Source organism: Acomys russatus, chromosome 2, assembly GCF_903995435.1.
Source record: "Acomys russatus chromosome 2, mAcoRus1.1, whole genome shotgun sequence".
NCBI classification, from domain to species: domain Eukaryota; kingdom Metazoa; phylum Chordata; class Mammalia; order Rodentia; family Muridae; genus Acomys; species Acomys russatus.
Genome location: NC_067138.1, coordinates 24419476 through 24441636, shown reverse-complemented (window position 1 = coordinate 24441636; position 22161 = coordinate 24419476). Strand labels below are relative to the sequence as shown.

General features: G+C 37.2%; 1 protein-coding gene across 3 annotated transcripts in view; it reads right to left on the bottom strand.

Annotated features, from left to right (window-relative positions):
- The window catches only part of Sntg1 (syntrophin gamma 1), a 731705-nt gene that overhangs the window by 89361 nt on the left and 620183 nt on the right, over nucleotides 1–22161 (bottom strand). The gene's annotated exons all lie outside the window — the stretch shown is intronic.

Genomic DNA, 22161 nt, shown 5'->3' with positions numbered 1-22161 from the left:
TGGGTCATGTATTTTATCATATCGTATAAAACTTATAAATGGGTGTACTAGTTTATTTATATCAGAACAATTGAGTTATAATAAAAGAAGCAGATTATCAGGTTCTATGTTTGGTATTTTTATATTAAAGTATTCAGAAAATCCACCAATCCTAGTTGTTTCAGATGACAGGGAAAGGTGACTAGGATCAAAGTTCTAGTCTCTTAACAGAGTATTAGAAATAGACAGAGAGTCCCTAGTCTTATGGCATTTACACCCATGTTACATATGAATCTAAACATGGGTCTTCTTTTGCCACCCAGTAGTAACATTAGGGCATAGTGCAGCATCCTTACAAGTAGATGACAAAACTTTTGCCTTAGCAACAGTGCTGGGGTAGAAGGCATCAGGCTCATGTGTAGACTGAGTCCAGGCATAAGCTAGAGAGCAGAAAAGTCAATCTTGTAACAGTTTGACATGACCCTACATAATAGTTATGATGGAAGTCCTTTCATGATGGCACATCCATTCCCATACACCTTATACCACTCTTTCTGTGGATCACAAACATAAGTAAGGATATTATTAAATATAATGAAGTTTTAGGAATAAAAGAGAATAAAAAAGATGGTAGAACTGAAAGTTTAGAAGTTGGTTTAGTAGAAGCATTCTAAAATAATGATCAGAGAGATCAAAGTGGACACAAAAATAAATAAATGGGGTTTGAAAAGGATGTTTCAATGAAAAGAATTAAGCCCTTAAAATCTAATCTCCAAGTGACAGGAGAAAAGGAAACAGGAGACTCATAAAAGTGGTTGTACACAAAAGGGTTCTCAGACATATAGAAAGAGGTCAGTCCCCTAGGAACTACACATGGACAGAGGTATATCATCATAATTTTTTCAGAATATTGGAGATGATACAAAAATAATAAAAATGGCCAAGAATCAGGGAAAGTTGTTACTTTTCTGTAGCGATAATGGTGGAAGCCAGGACCAAATACATGATAGGCAAATGTTCTAACAGTAAGCTGTATCAGAACTCAATTATCATGCTGAAATAAACAAAAGCTAGATTAATTACTGACTTCTAATTGGACACAAGACAAGATATTACATATCATGTACTTCAATATAAACAACAGAAAAGATCAGACACACACTGTTCTATATGTGTACCAATTATTATTTAAGATGAAACTTGGGTTTTTGTATCACACAGGCCTGCAGAGTCTTGGAGAAGCCAGCACAGCAGTGTCCAGAGAAAAGAAGGGAGGCAAACCCAAGAAAGAAGAGAAGCGTCCCAGAAAAACAAGCAAAACCAACTTAAGGGATAATCAAGGTGTTAATGGACCAAAAGACTGCGCTTTTCTTCTAATTGCAGCAAAAGTACAACATCAAAATTAAACCAGCGGTTTGGTGATGATAATACAGTTGTATGGTCTGTTGTAAAAATGACATCAGCAGCATTCGGCACATCTCAGCTGTCAAGTCCACATACTGAAAGTCCTACCGAGCTGCTCAGTGAAGAATCCATCCTGGCACAATGCACTCTGAGTAGTCTTACATTTTTAGAGGAGCATAAGTGTTATTTAAATTGTAGTTATACAAAAAAATAGATATAATAATAGAAGTAATAATAGAAAATAAAACAATAATTAAAATATGTACACACGTTCGTTTCAGATAAATAATAAAGTCAATGTAGCTCAATGAAACAGAATGTATTTTATGAGAAAATTCTCAAAAAAAATTAGCAAGATGATGGGCAGCAGTGATTACATTAATATTTGCTATAACAGAAGCCAACTGATTTCCAATATTTGCCTCTGCAATAATATGTTGGTGTTACATATCTTTTTTGACCCAGGACACATTTTCTTTACACTTGTGACAAAGCAAATATAAGAAAATTCAAGAACCACAGTCACCACTGTGACAAACACTCTAGAAACCTCTCAGGCTATTTTAATATCAAACCACTGAAGCAAACGGGGCAAAATGCCCAAATAAAGAAAAGAAAACAACTCAAATATTTATCAGTGTTGGTCAACCTTGAGAGAGAGAAAGAGAGAGAGAGAGAGAGAGAGAGAGAGAGAGAGAGAGAGAGAGAGAGAGAGAGAGAGAGAGAGAGAGAAATGGGACGTGCATACCAAAGAGGTGCAGTGTACCCAGCCCAAGATATGACATTGGTGGCTCTGATAAGCATGTTCACACTGCATCTTTTGAGCAATAAATAAACAAAACAACCAACAAAGAGAAACTTTTCTTTTGCTTATAGGGCACATCTAAACTGGAATACTAATACAAATACAGTCCAAAAATAAGCTGCCACAGTGTTGCTCATATTAGAATTCTACACGGAGTAAAAAGCAGTTTTAGAAGACAAGAGAATCATTCTTGGAGGCAGTAGGATCGCAGCTCCAATATGACATGGTAATGGGTAAGCTTCTCTTTTTATGAAGCTCATTTAAATGGTATAAATTAAAAATCCTCAAAGAAAAAGGACAAAGCAATAGTCAAATGGAGAAATCTTGTTTGTCACAATCTACTTGTTGACACATAAGGCTCAAAAATCATCCAGACACACATGTTAGTAAGTTATAAGTAGCTTCTTTTACCTAAAATGATGAACATTCAACAAAATATAGAACAAGGTGACTTCAGTTTTAGTGTATCCTTCAAGAAATTAGTAGAATCATATATAATCATTAAATCTTTGTATTTGGATACTAGAAAACAGTCAAGTTACTTTCATCATTCAAATGCTCAGGTTGTGTTCTAAGTAGAATTTGGAATTCACAAGGAAGTAGAAAGTCTTTCCTTGGCCAAATATATTAAAACCAAGCAACATGATGTAGATGAAAGGGTAAATCACAAATGGAATGATAAAGCAATTTGAAGGAAAACAAATCAATAAAGTAACAAAATAGAACATAGCATTTGGTTTCTATTAGTCACCTGCTGCTTATCATAGGATCTGACTAAAGCAAGGTTGATACAACCCAGTGAGACTGCATTGAAAAAAATCAATTTTATATTTCCCAGCAGGTATCAATTACAAATATTTTCTTGATTAGGGAGTGGGACTTTGCATCCACTGTGTAATTTTGTATGGATCAGAGCTGTGCAGGTCTTCTGCTTGTTACCACAGTCTCCATGGGTTCATATGAGCATCCATCTTGTTATGTATTGAAGAAACTATTTCCTTGCAGTTTATCATCACATGTGGCTTTTATAATCTTTCTGCCTCTTTCCCCCATAGATCCCTGAGCTTTCAGATGGATGATTTGATGAAGACATTTCATTTATGAATGAGTGCTCCAAAGATGCTCAATCTGCACATTGCACAATTTTGGAGCTCTCTGTTGATTCCTACTTTTCTGGAAAGGCTGAGAAGAACTTAAAGAAATGTTCAATGTCCTTAGTCATCAGGGAAATGCAAATCAAAATGACTTTGGGATTCTATTTTACACCTATCAGAATGGCTAAGAAAGAAAAATCACGTGCCAGCACATGCTGGTGAGGATGTGGAGAAAAGAGAACACCCATCCATTGCTGGTGGGAGCTCAAATTTGTACAATCACTTTGGAAATAAATCTGGCACTCTCTCAGAAATTCGAAAATACCTTCACTTCAAGGACCCAGCTATACCACCCAAACTATGCTCCACCATACAACAAACACATTTCCTCAACTATGTTCATAGCAGCTTTATTCATAATAGCTAGAATCATAGCAGAGAGTTTTCCACTATGCACATGATTTATCTAATCTCATGTTTTATGCAATTATCATGTCATTTCTTGGAGTGAGTTTTAAATTCTGTCAAAAAGTATTAGTTACTCCTATAACATTTGTACAAATATGGTAATAGTATGTATTACAAAGTTATTTTTTAATGCAACATTTGTCTTTTGTGGGTCTGAGTGACCTGATTCAGGATGTTTCTAATGTCATCCATTTACCTACAAATATTTTAATTTTATTTTTCTTTTTCTAAATACTTTTTATTTATTTATTCACTTTACATTGCTGTTGCGGTTCCTTTCCTCCTCTCCTCCAAATCCTGCCCTCCCAACCACTTCCTCCTTTCCCTCTCCACTTCTTCTCTGAAAAGGGGAGTCCTCAGCCACAATCTCCCCTGACACACTAGACTTTTATCAGAACTAAGCAATTCTCTTCCACTGAGGCCCAGAAATGCAGCTTAGCTGGAAGAAAGTTATCCAAAACCAGGCAACAAGAGTCTATGTCACCTCATTACCACAGAAGGTCTATGTTGATCCTCTCTCACTGAGGCAATACAAGAAAGCTTAACAAGAGGAAAGGGAACCAAAGGCAGGGAAAAGGGTCACAGACAAGCCTTACTCCCATTATTAGGAGACTCGATTCTTGACCATGCTGCACATCTATTACATATGTGTAGGGGGTCTAGGTCCCAATCATGCAAGCTCATTGTTTCATGGTTCAGTCTGTGAGCCCTATGGGCCCAGGTTAGTTTACTCTGTAGGTCTTCTTGTAGAGTCCCGTACTCACCAAGTTTAGCCTATTGTTTGACTATAGGGCTCTGCATCTTTTTCCATCAGCTGCTAGATGAAGCCTCTAGGAAGTCAGTTATAATAGGCAATATCAGTAATAGTGTCAGAGCTTGGCTTTTTCCAGTGGAGTGGGTCTCAGGTTGGTCCAGTCATTGCTTTACCATCCCCTCAATCTCTGCTCCTCTACATATTTTGTGAGAAGGACAATGTATGGATTGAAGGTTTTATGGGTGGGTTGGTGTCCCCCTCTCTCCAGCAGAAGTCCTTCCTGGCTATAGGATGTGGCTATTCCAGGAGCCTTAACACCCCTAAAGATAGGATTCTCAGCTAGGGTCACCCTCATCGACTCACCAGAGCCTTCCCTGTCCCAGAGATGCTCTCTCATTCCTACCCTTGCTCCCCACTCCCCCCTCTCTCCCACAACATGATCCCCACCCCCTTACTCTCCTTTGCCCCTCCCACACAGCTCCCACCCACCATCTACTGCAAATGTCTATTTTATTTCTGCTTTTGAGTAAGATCTGGGGATTCTCCTTTTTGCCCTCTGGGGCTTCTTTAGATCTGTGGATTGTGGTTCTACAGAGCAATAATAATAAAAACCACATGGTGTTGGCATGAAAACACACAGGTTAATCAGTGGAATCAAATCCAGGACCCAGAAATAATCTAACACATCTACAGACACCTGATTTTAGACAAAGAAGTCAAAACCATACAATGGAAAAAAAGAAAGCATCTTCAATAAATAAATGGTGCTGGTGTCTGCATGTAGAAGAATGCAAATAGATCCATATTTATCACTCTGCCCCAAACTCAAGTCCAAGTGGATCAAAGACCTCAATGTAAAACTGAATTCACAAACTCTATTAGAAGAGAAGGTGGGACAAAGCCTTGAACTCAATTAACACAAGAGACAAGTTCCTGAGCACAAAACCATCAGGCTCTAAGATCAACAATTAGTATATGCGACTTCATGAAACTGAAAAGCTTCAGCAAGGCAAACAGCACCGTCAATAGGGCAAAATGGCAGCCTACAGCATGGGAAAAGTTCTTTACCAACCCTCCAGCTGAGAGAGGGCTAATATCCAAAATATAGAAATAACACAAGAAATAAACACAAATAAACCAAATAACCTAATTAAAAATAGGGTACAGAGATAAACGGAGAACCTCTCTCTCTCTCTCTCTCTCTCTCTCTCTCTCTCTCTCTCTCTCTCTCTCTCTCTCTCTCTCTCTCTCTCTGTGTGTGTGTGTGTGTGTGTGTGTGTGTGTGTGTGTGTGTGTGTGTGTGTGTGTGTGTCTTTCTCTCTGGATTTTTGAGACAAGATTTCTCTGTATAGTTCTGATTGTCCTGGACTCTCTTTGTAGACCATGCTAGCCTCAAACTCACAGGGATTCACTTCTCTCTGCCTCCGGAGTGCTGGGACTGAAGGCATGTAAAACTAAACTGAGAATTTTCAACAGAGAAAACTCTAATGGTGAAGAACTTTAAAAAATACTCATCATCCTTAGTTATCAGGGAAATGTCAATCAAAAGGGCTATGAGATTCCATGTAAACGCGGTCAAAATAGCTAAGATGAAAACTCTAGTGACAGAACATACTGGTGAGGATGTGGAGCAAGGAAAACACTCCTACATTGCTGGTGAGGGTGCAAATTTGTACAACCACTTTAGAAAAAAATTATGGATGCTTCTCAGAAAACTAGGAATAAATTTATCTCAAGACCCAGCTATATCACTCTGAAGCATATATTCAAAAGATGGCACATGGACACTTGTTAAACTATGTTCATAGCAGCCATATTCATAATAACCAGAAAGTGAAAACAACCTAGATGTCCCTCAACTGAAGAATGGGTAGAACACATGTGTTACACTTACAATGGAATACTACTCACCTATTAAAAACAAATGCATCAGGCCATTTACAGTCAAATGAATGGAACCAGAAACATCATCCTGAATGAGATAACCCAGGCCCAGAAAGATACCCATGGTATGTTCTCACTTGATTAATATTGTATGTTCTGAAAAAGGTAAGATGATATCTCAAAGTATATTGAAATATGCATTTCCTTGATGGCTAAGGGTGTTGAATATTTCTTTGAAGATGCCTCAAACATAGATGTTTTATGTTTTAAGAACTTGTTAGATGTGTGCCCCTTTTTTTGGTTTGTTTTTTTTCCCTTTTTTAAATTATAATTTATTCAGATTATATCCCTATTGTTATCCCTCAATTCTATCTTCCCATTTCCACCCCATCCCTGTTTATCCCTATTACCCTACCCTAACTTTTTGGCAGAAGAGGACCTTCTCCCCTACCATTTGACCCCAGCTTATCAAGTCTCATCTGGAAAGACTGTTTCCCCTTCTTCTGTGTGCCTCCAGGTCTCCCTTCCAAAGGGAAGAGACCACATTGGGGACAGGAGAGTTCAGGTCAAAGTCAGTTCCAACTCAGAGACCTTAGTCATCAGAGAAATTAATTCTATCTTGTACCCCTCAGAATAAAAAATATCAAAAGCTCAAATGACAGCAAATGTTGGCAAGGATGAGGAGAAAGGGGGAACACTCCTCCATTGCCGATGGGAGTGCAAACTTGTACAAGCACTTTGGAAATCAATCTAGTGCTTTCTCAGAACACTGGGAATAGTTCTATCTCAAGACCCAGCTATACCACTTCTGTGTCTCATTTTTAATTCGGTTAGTTCTTTAGATTTTGAAAAAAATTTCTTTGTATATTCTAGATATTAACGCAACATCAGATGTATAATTAGTAAATCTCTAGGGTGTCACATTGTGTGAATGATGGTTTCCATTGTCATGCAGAACTTTTTAACTTCTTGAAGTCCCATTTATTTATTATTTTTAAATATATTTTATTAATTTATTCATATAACATCTCAATTGTTATCCCATCCCTCGTATCCTCCCATTCCTCCCTCCCTTCCATTTTTCCCTTATTCCCCTCCCCTATGACTGTGACTGAGGGGGATTACCTCCCCCTGTATATGCTCATAGGGTATCAAGTCTCTTCTTGGTAACCTGCTGTCCTTCCTCTGAGTGCCACCAGGCCTCCCCATCCAGGGGACATGGTCAAATATGGGGCACCAGAGTACGTGTGAAAGTCATATCCCACTCTCCACTCAACTGTGGAGAATGTCCTGTCCTTTCACAAGATCTGGGTAGGGGTTTGAAGTTTACTACACATATTGTCCTTGGCTGGTGCCATAGTTTGAAGTCTCATTTATTAACTTTTTTTCTTAGTTCCTATAACATTGGTGTCCTACTCAAAAAGTCCTATCCCAGGCCAATGAGCTCATGCCTATTTGCTCACTTTCTACCACATTCAGATTATATTGAGGTCCTTCATTCATTTGCAGTTGAATGTTGAAAAGGCTGACGGATATGGATCTATTTTCATTCTTCTAATGTGGCCAATTGGTCTGATTTGCTGATGAGATTGCTGTTTTTCAGTGTGTATATTTTGCTTCTCTAAAAAAAAATCAGGTGTGTGAAATTATGACTAGGTCTTCAATTCTATTTCTGGGTTTATTCCAATACTACACTATTTTTGATTACTATAGATCTGGAATACAACTTCAAATCTAGGATGGTGAAATCTCCAGCAGTTCTTTAATCATGCAAGATTGTTTAGCTATCTTTCTTTGTGTGTGTTTGTGCATGTATGTGAGTGTGTGTATTCTGTGCAGAATATTGTTGGAATTCTCATGGAGATTACATTGATTCTTTGTACTCCTTTTGATAAGATGACTGTTTTCAAAATGATGACAATTATAACAGGCAAATTAATAGTACTACATACCTATATTTTTTAAAAACCTGGAGCTTTCTAATATTAGTAAATCAATAACATTCATGAGAGCTCTATAAAAGAACAATTAATACAAAATAAATAAATAAATAAATAATTGGATAGAAATAATCTATCTCAGGGTCGAAATTAATGAAATAAAAATAAACAAAATTAATATGAATAATAAATCAAACCAATAGTTGATCTTTGAAAAAAATCAGTAACACAGATAAACCCTTAGCAAAATTAACCATAAATTTCAAAGAAAATATTTAAATTAATAAAATTAGAAATAAAAAGGGAGACATTATGAAAGAGACTGGAGAAATTCAGAATCATAAGGACAAAGTAAAATCTGTATTTCATGAAACTGGAAGACCAAAAAAAAAAAAAAAAGACTGATGAATTTATTGGTGTATATAACCAAACAAAACTATACAAAATAAGATAATTATAGAGTTCCATAACATCTAGTAACATAACAGCAGCAATTAAAAGTTTCACAACTGAAAACATCCAAGAGCCAAATGGATTCAATGCAGAATTCTACCAAACTTTCAAAGAATAATATTAATGATCCTCAAGTTATTCTCAGAATCAGAAACTAAAGATACGTTTTGTAATTTTTTTAAAAAGTCATGGTTACCCTGACACAAAAACCAGCAAAGACACAATTAAATACAAGGTTTACTTCTAATGATTTGAAAGTGCTACAGCAAGCTGTTTGGAGAAATAAGTTATACAAATTAACTGTTAGTACATTAAATCATGGTCATGTCAATTGCTATTCTACTTTTAACACAAGAATATACATTTTAGGTGCAGCAGATAGATATTACTCTATAGAAAGATAAGGTCTTCAAAAACCCAGAGACACACAGAATATGGCATTTTAAAATATTTGTACTACTTTAAAGATTCATTGACAATGAGACAGATTAACTCCTGGCAGCACCCAGCCTACCTCAAAAAGGATGATGAGCATCAAAGAACCCCTTTGTGGAGATGACATCAAATGTGGCAAACAAGCCACTCGGCAAGAGGTCCTCATTTCTACCACAGACAGAGTTCTGCCTAAAAAAAAGGGCAAGCTTTGATGTGGGCAGAATCAATGGCCAAACTCTGCAAGACAGGGTAAACAAGTCCTCAATAGTTCCTGCCTCACAAATATGTCTGTCAGATATACTGGGCCAAAAGGCTGAAGAAGATGTTCCAACGTTATAGAGAGTTTTGGGTGACTGTTCAGGTAGAAAACTGTCTCTGCTTTCTTCTCATTTGGAAAGCTACTAACCTGCACTCCTGGCATACTCAAATAATCAAGTTTATTCCTTCTCAAGTCTCTGAGGGAGTTGAAGTCCAGGTAGCTTAGTTTTACAATGAAGCTTAATTGTTTAAGGGTTAAGATGTTTTTACGTCTAGATAGGTGTTCTAAGTTGACAATGACAATATGTGATGGAGATTAATTTGCATTCAGAAATTTAGATGCACCAAGATAGGAAAGATGTCTTCTTGAAGGCTATCAAATACAAATAGCCAAAACACTAAGAATGTTACATTTATATAATTCCTGATTGTGTCATGGTTCTTCTTGCTATAGGCAATCCATTGTATATATGTATAATAATACAAATTTATATGTAAAAAAATTTTAAAAATACAAATAACAAAAACACTATGGATGTAACATTTATATGATTCTTGATTTTTTTATGGTTCTTCTTGCTGTAAGTAGTTAAATAATTTATATACATTTGTAAATAAAAGGGTGGTAATATAAAAAATTATAGACCAATATATTTTATGAACATAGATGCAAAAGTTCTCAATAAAATACTTCCAAACCAAATTCATCAAGAACATATCAAAAACAATTTTCATCGTGACCATTTTGGTTTCATCCCAGAAATGGAAAGGTGGTCAACATATGTTAAACAAGAAAAATAATCCTCCAAATATGGAGATTGAAAGACAAATACCAATTGAGTCATCTTCTACATAAAGGTCTAAATTCTTTCACCAGACCAATCCTCAAGAGCTCAGATCATCACAGCCTTCACATTTTCAAAATGGTAAAAATTAAGATTACATAATGATATCAAAGCATGAAGTTAGTACTCTATATTATTCAACACATATCCATTAAAAGACTTTAAACTACAGAAGAAATTTTTCTTCTACATAAGGATATTAGTATTAAAGGTATAATGTACTTTGTGAGGAATTAAATTATATAAAGATTCACAGAAAATTAGATATTTGCTTTAGAAAGAACATTAAAATCATATTTTATTGATAATATAAATTTGGATATAGAAAATACTAAATCTAAACAAATAATTTAACTTATATATACATTTATTAATGTTTCTTGAATTATAATTGTTAATTCAAATAAATTATATTACTGTGATCCTAAACAATACTAGAAAACTGGAAAATGTGATATCAGGAAATTAATGATAGGCACACACACAAAAAACTAAACATAAGAAACAGAAAAGTAGCAAAGCGAGCAGCAGTATTAATGAGATAGTCTTGAGATAGTGTGAAAATTCAGAGCCTAGAAAACATGCAACCAAAGTTGGTAGCAAAGAAATGCTATTTAGAGGGCCTAGTTCAATTAGAGAATGGTAAATGCTTTTCCCCTTGACAACTCCTGTTGTGTAGAAGCATGGCAGATGGTCTTCTGTTAGAGATAAGAATAGAAAACAAGCTGACAGAGCCAGGCTTGCAACACAATAGTGCTTTCTTTGTAAACAGACAGTATCCAGGGACCAAAGGCACCACCAGGACATGAGCATCAATTCCTTCTGAAAATAGTGCTCTCTATTGTATCATTCTCTTCTTTTCCACCTTACAAAGATCTTATGATTATTCACTTTTGTTGCACTGAGTGCTATACTTTCATATATGTACACATGCACACACACATACACACACATGTAGTGAGTGTATAAAACTTGAATGTGTACTTTGATTATTAAAAGTGAAAGGTCTGTTTGTGTCAGCACCCTCCTATCATAGACATTGCATTTCTTACATCCAAGGTGATACCTGTACCTTTCAGTCTTCCCTAGTCATATCTGACTTTCTGTCTTCTGGGAGCCATTACACTGATGATTTGTCTAATAATGGTCTTGATTTATGCTTCTTTTCCTTTTTATAATAATGCATTTATAAACACTGTAGTTCATTTTAATTAATTTATAAATATGTTTTACTATAAGTCTAATTCTTTCAACTAACATGTTCCATGAAATCATTCATGTTTCATGTAACTATAACTTAACAATCTAACTTGTATAATATTAAACCACAGATATTAGGATATTCATACATAGAATATCTACTGGTGGATATATAACTTCTTAATAGTTTCACACACTGGTAAGCAGTCAGGACTACTCAGCTTCTATAGGCTCTCTTGCATATGGGCCCCAGGGCCTCTACATTCCTTTGAAAATAAATGGATACCACATATATGAACTGCTAAACTCTCCCTTATATGAATGTTTACATTGTAGTACCTCTCCAAAATTTGACACTTCATCCTTTTAGCTACCATGGGAAAATATACACTGGAGTCATCTACCTCACAACCCAGTTATACCACTCTTGGGCATATACCCAAAAGGTACTCCATCCTATCACAGGTACACTTTCTCAACTATGTTCATGGAGGGTTCATTCATAATAGTCAGAAAAAGAAAACAATCTAGATTTCCTTCAACCACTAATGGATTAAAAAAATGTGATACATTTATGTAATGGAGGATTTACTCAGCTGCTAAAAAATGACATCATGAAATTGGCAGGCGAATGATGGAATTAGGAAAAATTATCCTGAGCTAGGTAATCTGAACACAGAAATGTTAATATGAGCTGTTAGGTAAAGAAAAATCACAAGACAATCCACAGACCCAGAATGAATAAGCAACAAAGAGGGGAGGACTTATGGATCTCCCTGGAAAGGAGAATTAGAATAGATTTTATGGATGAACAAGAGTTGGGGATAGGGATGGATTGGAAACAAGGGATCAGATTGCAGAGGAGGGGATGGAGGGGGAGAATACAGGGAGCGACAACTGGAATAGAGGACATTTGCTGGGGGATGTGGAAATGTACTACAGTGGAAACTCCTGGAAACTATGAGAGTGACCTAGGACTCCTAGCAAGGACTTCTAGTAATGGAGGAAAAAGATGCTGAACTGACCATCCTTGGTAACTTGACAAGGCTACCAATGGTAATATCTGGATGCCAATCCTGACACAAAATCATTGATCTAAACCTGTCCTGCCTCTAAGGTATTCTATGGCAATAGTGACTCAGTTTATGAGAGTGACCAACCAATATCCATTCTAACTTGAGGCCAAACCATGAGAGTAAATCCATGCCAAACCTTCCCTGGATGGCCAGGAACCAGAAACTGGATAGCTCTGAGGCCATAGGGTAAAACTAAATATGGATGACAAAAATGAAAATGTCAATGGAATGATTCCTAATGCTATTATGCTATATTCATAGATTGGTGCTTAGCTCAAGTGCCAGCTAATGGAAGCAGATGTAGAGACACACACCCAGATATTAAGCAGTGCTTGGGAACCCTGTGGATGACAAGGGCATTGTAGGAGCAAGAGGGGTTGAGGATACAGGAGGGCATGGCCCACAGAATCAACTAATCAGAGCTCATAGGGGCTCACAGATATTGATACAGCCTACATGGGTCTTTGCGAGGTCCCAGGGCATCTGATCATGAATAGGAAGGATTAAAGACTCTCCAGACTGACCTTTGCATCTATTGTGATTTCAGACCTCAATGATTTTATAGAAGCCAAAATGCTGACAAAGTATACTTTCATTTTAGGAGTGATCATACTAGATAAAATTACTTTGAGTAAGGTATAGATGTGCAGAGTAAAATTGGCCCATATGATATGGCTTTCTGTCTGTAGTATGACAAGACTTTTCATGAGGAGACACAACAAACATAACTAGTCACCCAAGAGAGGAAGCCTATGAAAGACCAAAGTATGAATCCCACCAAAGTGCTTCCTTTGCTTTGCCTTTCCTCTCTTCTATGTTGTTCTCTGACTTTTCAGGAACTCTTTACTCTTTATATCTGCCAAAACCTCTCCTATTCATCTTTGGCGCCATTGTATCCCTGTCCAGGTCAATTATATTGTGTGGCATGATATTTTCTGGTGAGATATAACACATATCTACTCAGCCCATATAAAGAAGCCATGATAGACCAATGTATGGATAACATCAGAGTTCAATTTGGTGAACTATCAATATTATTAGATGAGGGATTACTTAGAAGAACAAAGGTTACTCAAGGACAGCTGTATCACTAACAGCCCTCCCCAGTACAGATCACAGGTCTGGGAGCCTAGATAGAGCACACTGCACAGGCTTCAAGCAGCTCAAAGGTTTGGAGTGTCCTTTTTAAGTGGTGCAGTTGGATGGCATCTCTTTCAAGCAGCTTGGCTGTTCTCTGCTTCTTTCCCCATTGCTTGGCTTGTGTTTGCTTCTTGTTTGCAGTTTTATTCTTCTGAGAGTGACTCTCAGCAGTTTTTATGGATTACTGTTGGGAAGAAAGGTCCCAGTGAATTTGGTTAATTTTGAGAACTTCCTGAAGCTATTTTGTACTGTTTGCCTTCTGTCTTAAAGAGCTTCCCTGGAGGTTGGAATATTTTAATCACAGAGGAAACTGCCTCACAACACTCTAACCCTGCATTCTGGCCCACATAATTACTTTCCACTTCAAATTTCCATGTTTCACTCCCACTAAAAACGAGAAAAGGGGACTTGTGTAGACTGCTGAAAGAGAGGAAGAGCCATTTCATTTTTTTCATAATGGCTCATGTCTATGTGAAATAATTACATGGTTGAAGTGACAAGGCATTCTCAGAAAATTCCTCCTATTGGTCACAGCAAAGAACAAATTAAAAGAGAAGCTGCTCCACTTAATCTTTAATGATGCTTTATTTAACAGGGAAATACTATAAAAGACATATACAAAAGCAAGAAGAATGACAAGAAGTAGTTTCCCATATGCTTGGAGTGAGAAGATCTTGTAAGCATTACATTCATTCAGGCTTTTAGGAGACAGGGAATGTGGGAGAAGGGGAAGATGAAAAGGAAGAGAGAGGAATGGTATTTGTCCTAGAGGAGAAAGGGCTAACCCTTGATAAAGAGGAGACAGGCATAGCACATACAAAAATGGTGGTTTATAAAGGTACGATGGGAAACCTCATATTAGAGAAAAGTGTTTAATTTTAATTGGGCTTCTTAATTTGTGAGCCAAAGGAGGATTTTGATTACTAGACTTCAATACTTTGATAGCTGGAATTTGGTAGTTGGGCTCAAGAGGAGGAATTGGCCAAATAAGGGAATATACCTTGGCAGGTAGCTTTAGGAACACAATCTAAGGGTTCTTATGAAGGCAGAGGGAATAGGGAAGGGAAGGGCAAGTTCTGCCAGAGCCATGCTTGCCAAGCTTGAGTTGGGCAGAGTCCCTTCACTGTTGCTTTAAAGAGGCACCATGACCACAACAACTCTTATGAAAGAAAGTATTTGATTGGGGCTTTATTGCAGTCTCATAGGTTTAGTCCATCTTCATCATGGTGGGGAGCAGGTAGCATGCAGGCAGACATAGTCCTGGAGAAATAGATGAGAGTTGTACATCTAGATCTGGAGGTAGCAGGAAGAGTAAGAAATACTGGGCCTGGCTTGGCCTCAAGTCTCTCCTAGTGTCACTCTTCTTCCAATGAGGTGACACTTACCTCAACAATGCCATACCTTCCATTCCTTCTCAAGTAGGGCCATTTCCTAATGATCAAGCACTCAAATATAATATCCTATGGGGCCATTCTTATCCAAACCACCAGAATTGCTATTCCTAATTTGGTCTGCCATGTGTGGCCTATTTAAGATGAGTAGACATATGTTATATATCCCCAGGGGAGGTTTTTATCATACAACAGTTGCCACATGTGTGGCACTTATACTACACAAAAATGATTGAGCTATTATTTTATATCTTTTCAAGTTATATGTCACAACTTTCTGTTTGATATTACTTTATTATATTCCTTCTTCCCTCCCTCACTTCTTTCATCCCACACTCTTCCCCTGCCTTATTTATTTTCTTCCCTTCCTTTCTTTTTCCTGTAGTTCTGGGAGTTAAGCCAAGGGCATGACCCATGCTACACATACACACCACCGCTCTACTACACTCCCAGTTTTAATATTTTGTGCTTGAAATCCTCATTACTCAGCAACACTGTATGTTCACAACAAAATTAAACCAAAAGTGTTCTCTCACAATTGTATGTTCTACCCCACTATGAAGCTCTACCGGATAGAAGCTTGCTGTTCTCATTGCTGTGACCAAAAAGCAAATTAATAGAATGATATATTATTTGCTTGTAGCTTGAGAGTACAAGGCACATGGAAGTCCTAGTGGAAGCTTATGGAGATAGTTGCTTACATCACAGCAGGACAGGAATCGAAGGCAGGACAGAAAGAAAGGAGAGGCCAAGCATGAAGATTAAGTCCCCCTCTCCTCAGTGACCTACTTCCATCATGAAAGTTTCCATGACTTCGCAGAATAGGACCTCAAGCTGCTAAGTAAGCTGGCCAAGACATGAGATGGCTGAGGGTGGTCCACATTCAAAGGGTGACATTCCTTGCCTGGCTCTCATAAGTTCATGGCCATCACACTGCAAATATCTGTTCAATACAACTTCAAACTACCTCACAGACTTAATTGTATCAATACTTTCTAAAGTACAAAAACAAAATATTTTCTGATATTCAAGATAGTCTGTGATAAAAATCAAAATCCGCAAGCACAATTTCAATATACAATTACAGAATAAAAATTTCCATTGCAAAAAACAAGAACATGAGTATAGCAAAACAAAAACCTAGCAGGTTTCTATGTAAAGGATCTTGGTCTATGTTGGAATTATTAAAGCCATCTTTCCATCCATGTTACCTGCAAGAATTGTTAGTGTATTTTGAGATTGTCTGTACCAGAGGACATTGAACATTTCTGATGTCTCAATATCTTGGGTTCTCCACCGCAACTTTGGCTTTAGCTTAACTGCCTTAGAAACAGCCCACTCAAAAGTTCATCTCAGATAATGTGATCCTGGGAACATTGCTTGCTTCTGCAGCTCAGGCATGTTTCAAGGTCCCGTGATGCAATGATTTGCATTTTGAACACAGCTGGAAGGGATGCACTGTACAGTGACAGACAAAGCTCAGCTGTGTGAAGCTGCTTGCTTGAGTTTGAGCAGATTAAGAAGCAAAGAAAAAGCCTTTCTATATCCCTATTTTCATTCAGTCTAAGCTCCCAGCCCATGAGAATGAACCACCCATTAACGATGTATGCTCTATCCCAGTTAATCTTTTCTCAAAGGTACTGATTTAGCCAAAATCCAACCAAGTCGATTATTGAAACTGGCAATCACTATTGCTATTTTTATTCTTTCCTGGAAGCTTCTTTCTTTCAGACTTTCTTTTCTTTCCTTTCCTTTTATCTTTTACATTTTCTCTTTTTGAGACAGCATTCCTCTGTGTAAGTCTGATTGTCCTGAAACTCACTCTGAGACCAGGCTGGCCAGGAATTCAGAGATGGGCTGGCCTCTACTTCCCAAGCACTGGGACTAAAGGCAGGTGCCACCACTGCCCAGCTAGAAAGTTTCTTTTTTATGTTATGCCAATTTTGGTTTCAAGAGTTCATGGCATTTTTTCATGACAGACAATTATTGGCTTTGTTTGGGAAAGGCTTTCTCTAATCTCATTTTCCACAATGTAGAGAACTTCATTCTCGTAGAAGCCTTGTCTATCAATTGTGTCGAAGGTCATTTCCTTTGCTTTTGTTTGATTGTCTAAAGTCATCACTCACAACACCCAAGGTCATCTCTATTTTCTCCTTTGTTATTTACTATGAGTTTCATAGTTCCATATTTTACATGTAGGTCACTTTCCCATGTTGTACTTTATGTAGGGCATAAACTGTGTTGCATATCACTAAATAGGGATATTCTATTTTCATTGGTGTTTTTTAGAGGAACAATTGTTTTCTCTTGCAGCACTATTACCTTAGTCAGAAGCTCGCTGCTGTCTTTGTGTGGCTCTTCCTGGGCCCTCTAATATGCTCTACTGATCTAATGTCTGAATCCTCTTTGATGCCACGCCTTATTTTCCATGTTTGTTCTTATTCAGAATGCTGTTGGGTAGTTTGAATCCTTTTGCCTTCCCATGCAAACTTTAGAAGCGACTGTAACTAGGATTTTGATTAGCATTGACATAATTTTATAATGATTACATTTGTATATTTATTTCTAGATTTTGATAAGCAAAAAAAAAAAATCAAAAACAAAAACAAAAAAAATGCTTAAAGTTATTGACAAAGTAGAATGAATGCAGCCTTTAAAGGCATCTCCAGAACAGATACCAACTGAAGTAAAAGTAAAAAAGGTAAATCCTGGCAGAAAAAGTATTAATGGTTATCTAGCTCAGTTGTTTAATTGAAACAGTCCCATCAATCTATCTTTCTTCTTAGACAAAGTGAAGACACATCTTTCTGCTTTATCTCGTCTACCTTTGACTATGTGACCCTGGTCCTGTATCATCTGGAAACTGTGAGGTACAATTTCTAACAGTCTGTCCCAAAGCTGCTGAACTAGAAAGAAAATGTCACAGGTCAGCTCTCATTATTTTAACAAGCCCTCCATGTAATGGTGATAGCGTCAATAGCTTGGAATGATATCTATTCCTAAATTATGGCAAAGGTCATCTAATTATGTTATAAATCCAACAGCTGGTAGCTAGCTATTAACAAAGACCATATTTGTATTTAAGCAGAAGAAACACTGCAAGAGTGCTCAGGGACATGAAAGAGAAGGCAACAAAGGTGTGGTGTTGATGCCCAGAACATTTCCAAATAGAAAAGTGATATGCTCCTTTATTGTAGACTAATTCTACACCTAGGAATAGAAAACAAAATAAGCAGGACAACATTTCAAACAGAAGGTAAAATATTTTAGAGAGCATAAAAGGGTCACCAAGAAAACAAAGGCTTAAACATGCAAGAAAGCTCAAGAGCAGGTCACTTTACTGCCCCAGTTAGCTGGTTGTTTCTGGAATATGAATCCCTGCAGTCTCAAGATGCTAAAAATCAAATGTTGGATGGCAGGAGGCATAGAGGAATGAAAAATATAAAAGCAAAACAGAATCAGAAGAATTCATACTGAAGAAAAATTAAGTGACAGGCCATGACTCACACAGAGGAGGCCTATGAAAAGGTGTTCAGACTTGACTGGGGGCCAAAGTAATACTGCCCAAAATTTTATCTGGTTTGGAATAAATCTAAGTTTTTTCAGGGGTAATATTACCATTTTGAATTATTTTTATACATTTTATATAGCGCCTATTTTTTTAATCAATGTTTATGAAGCACAAAAGTATAATTTAGAAAAACAAGAGCTGACAGTGGCAGAGCAGGGAGGTTCTGCCACACAGGACAGAATGCTGGGAGGATTCTGAGCCAGGGCTCAAATTTATTATGTTGAAATAATTGCACAAGGAATTAAATAATTATAGATATTTAAAAGGTATGCTTAATATATCAAGACTCTTACAACTAGCCATATAAAATTATAAAATAATAAAATAGATATCAAGTAACAAAATTATAAAAATTATAAATTTAACACATTGGGTCTTTTTAAAGATTATATTACAGAATTAAGTGATCATAAGAGTCATTATGTATGAAATCTACCAAGAATTTTTAAAACATTTTACTAAAAATCTGCTTTCCTGATCCTTGGTATGGGTTTGCACAGCCTCTCACTGAAGCTTACATCTTATAGTAAAAGTTGTTCTCAGTAGAGGCTGTTTTCTAGGCTGAGGTTACATAAGACACATCTAGACCACATTAGACAAATGTACTCCCATTATATGCTGAGTAGTCCTCATCTGGTTATACCGTTTTGCCAAGATGCTCATCCTTACTGGAGCTCCACATTCTCAGCTGAACTCAGGAAAAGTCAGAAGCGTTCCCCAAGATTGGCATCCTCTTTACATCTCAGGTTGCTTATAATTGGTCAGAGAACAGTGTCTCCATCACAAATCCAGATGCCTGTTTTTTGTTTTTGTTTGTTTTGTTTTTTTTTGTTTTTGTTTGGTTGGTTTTATTGTTGTTTTTTGTTTGTTTGTTTGTTTTTATTGTTTCTAGGATCCTGGCAGAGTAGCACGCTGGTGACACAGTGTGGCTTTATGTTCACCATTCGCTCCCTTTGTGCCTTTTCTCTATGTCATTTTTGCTGCCTCTTGTGTAGGAAAGACACTGAAGCTTTACTAAGAGTTTGTTCATCTGTTTACTAATATTGATGTAGATTTTGTTCTCTGTCCACTGTGTCATCCCGTGGTAGTACGGTGGGTGAATATTTAGCTCCAGGCAAGAGGCCAGCTCACATATAACCCAGGCTCTGATAGCATCTCACATTCAAGTTCACATTCAAGGAGAGCTGGCTTCAGCTCTCCTTTCTTATTATAGAAATCAAACATTTCCCACATACTTTCTTCCCGAAAACTTCTTTCACTAAACCCATTATCAATTGGCCTTGATTAGAGTAATTTGTTACTGACCAATTTTGGTTATTTTGGTTTTTTTGGAGTATTTTATAAGCCCTTTGCTGAGTATTTCTGTAAAAGCCATCTTAAAATGAACTTCACAGAGAACTGTAAATGGGAACAAAGGGGCAAGATGAGCTAAACACAGCATCAGTGCCCAGACTCTGAAGGAATATCTTCACTTTAGGTAGAAGAGCATAAGGTTGATTGTGAATTTGCAAATGAGCCTATTGTCATCTTTCTATCAGCTTGTGGAGATGTCCTTTCCCTCCTGCCAGCTGCTCCCTGAAAACCACTGCTGAGCAGCAATTACTGCTTCCACACAAATCCCTTAAAATGGAGGCCAGAGCAATTACCCTGATCTGTCACTGTAAATGCTTAACCACAAAGGCTTCTTTCAAGGCAGTGAAATTAGGTAGTTTGGGATAAGCTAGGGCAATTTGGACACTAGCAATTGAGGTAGGAAAGGGTCACACCAGTTTCCAAACAAAAAACAAGGTAGCCTTGTCAGCAGGGCATAATACACTGACAGGAAATTAGATACATACTCTCTGGGCACATGCATTAGTGTTACCTTGAAAAATTGTCCTGCACAAAATGTTTTGACAATTGAAACACTTTAGACTCTCTAGTTTCATAATTGATGATTAAAAGCCAGGTTATTTTATCTTTTGGCCAAGAGAAGTATATCAGATATCATGAAATCCATTGGTTCAGCGTTTATGAAAACATTTTAAGATGAATAAAAAATAAAGTAATTTCCCCAAGCCTCTGTCAGAAACACTAACTGGATTATATAGCAATAAAAATTGTTGGTGTTCATTCAAGTCCTGTTTTGGAAGAGTAAGAGTGAAAAAATAGTACATATGTATTATGTTGAGCAAAATATTAAAGCAATAACAAGAAAATAAATGGATTATAGAAGGGAAGTAAGGAGCGTTGGGAATAGTTAGTAATTTTAGTTTTGATTGTGACGGAGTCTCAGAGAAAGTTTTTTTTTGAAAAACTGAGGGACTTAACCATACACATACTTGGAAAGATAGTGCCAAAGCAACAAGAACAATATAAGGGAAAGCCACTGTAGGAGGTACAGTGAGGCAACTTTCATTAACCAAACACGTTTATTTTCACTAAAAATGGCTGGAAATTAAGTAAAAATGGAATGTGCAACTGGAGGATTTGACAAGGAGATAACTTGATTTGTAGTTTGGCCAGACCACTCTATTGAGGAGGAACCCTCATCCCTCACCTTCCCCCCTAAAAAGCAAAGTGATCCTCTAAGAATGTTCTTCCTGAGCCAGAGACAGCCTCTGCTCCTGCTGTGAGGACCTACATGAAGACCAAGCTGTGCATCTGTTCTCTATGTAGGACTGGGGCTACATCCATCCCACACCACGGATGCTCTCTGTTCCGTGGTTCAGAAGGTGCAGGCATAGGGAGAGAGAGTGAGACAAGGGGGCTGGGAGGAGAGGAGTGAGGGGAAATTCTGATCAGGATGTAAAATCAATTAATTATTGAAAAAAAGAATGTTCATCCAGCTCTACATTTAAACAACAGAGGGGAGATTAGTCACCTTTGTTTAGTTCCTAATCATAATTTTAACAGTGAAACGGAATAGAGGAAGCCAAAAGCAACTGACTGAGCTATGCCAACCTAACACTAAAGAAGTAGCCATGGCAAAGCTTGACATGCACCTGCATGAGAATGAAACTAGATTCATGTCTTTCATCCTCCATCAATTCAACTCAAAGTTAACCAAACTCCGCAATTTAAAACCTGCAATACTGAAGCTACTATAGGAAAGCACAAAGAAAGCTTTTCCATGTGCTGGTGTCAATAAGAGCTCCCTCAGTAATATTTAATAGTGCAGAAACTAGCAAAAATAATCAACAGATGGGAATATATGAAATTAATTTTTTTCTGTACAGAAAGAGAAATCACCAGTAAATTAAACAGAAATCACAGACTAGGAGAAAAACTTTATCAACCATATTTCAGACAGGGACTTAATATTCAAAAATTTACAAAAAAATACAAGAGTTAGATTCACATAGAAACACAACACACATACATACATACACACACACACACACACACACACACACACACACAAACCCAAGAATCAAAAACTGCCAAATCAAAAGCTTGTAACTGAAATGAACAGAGAGTTCTCA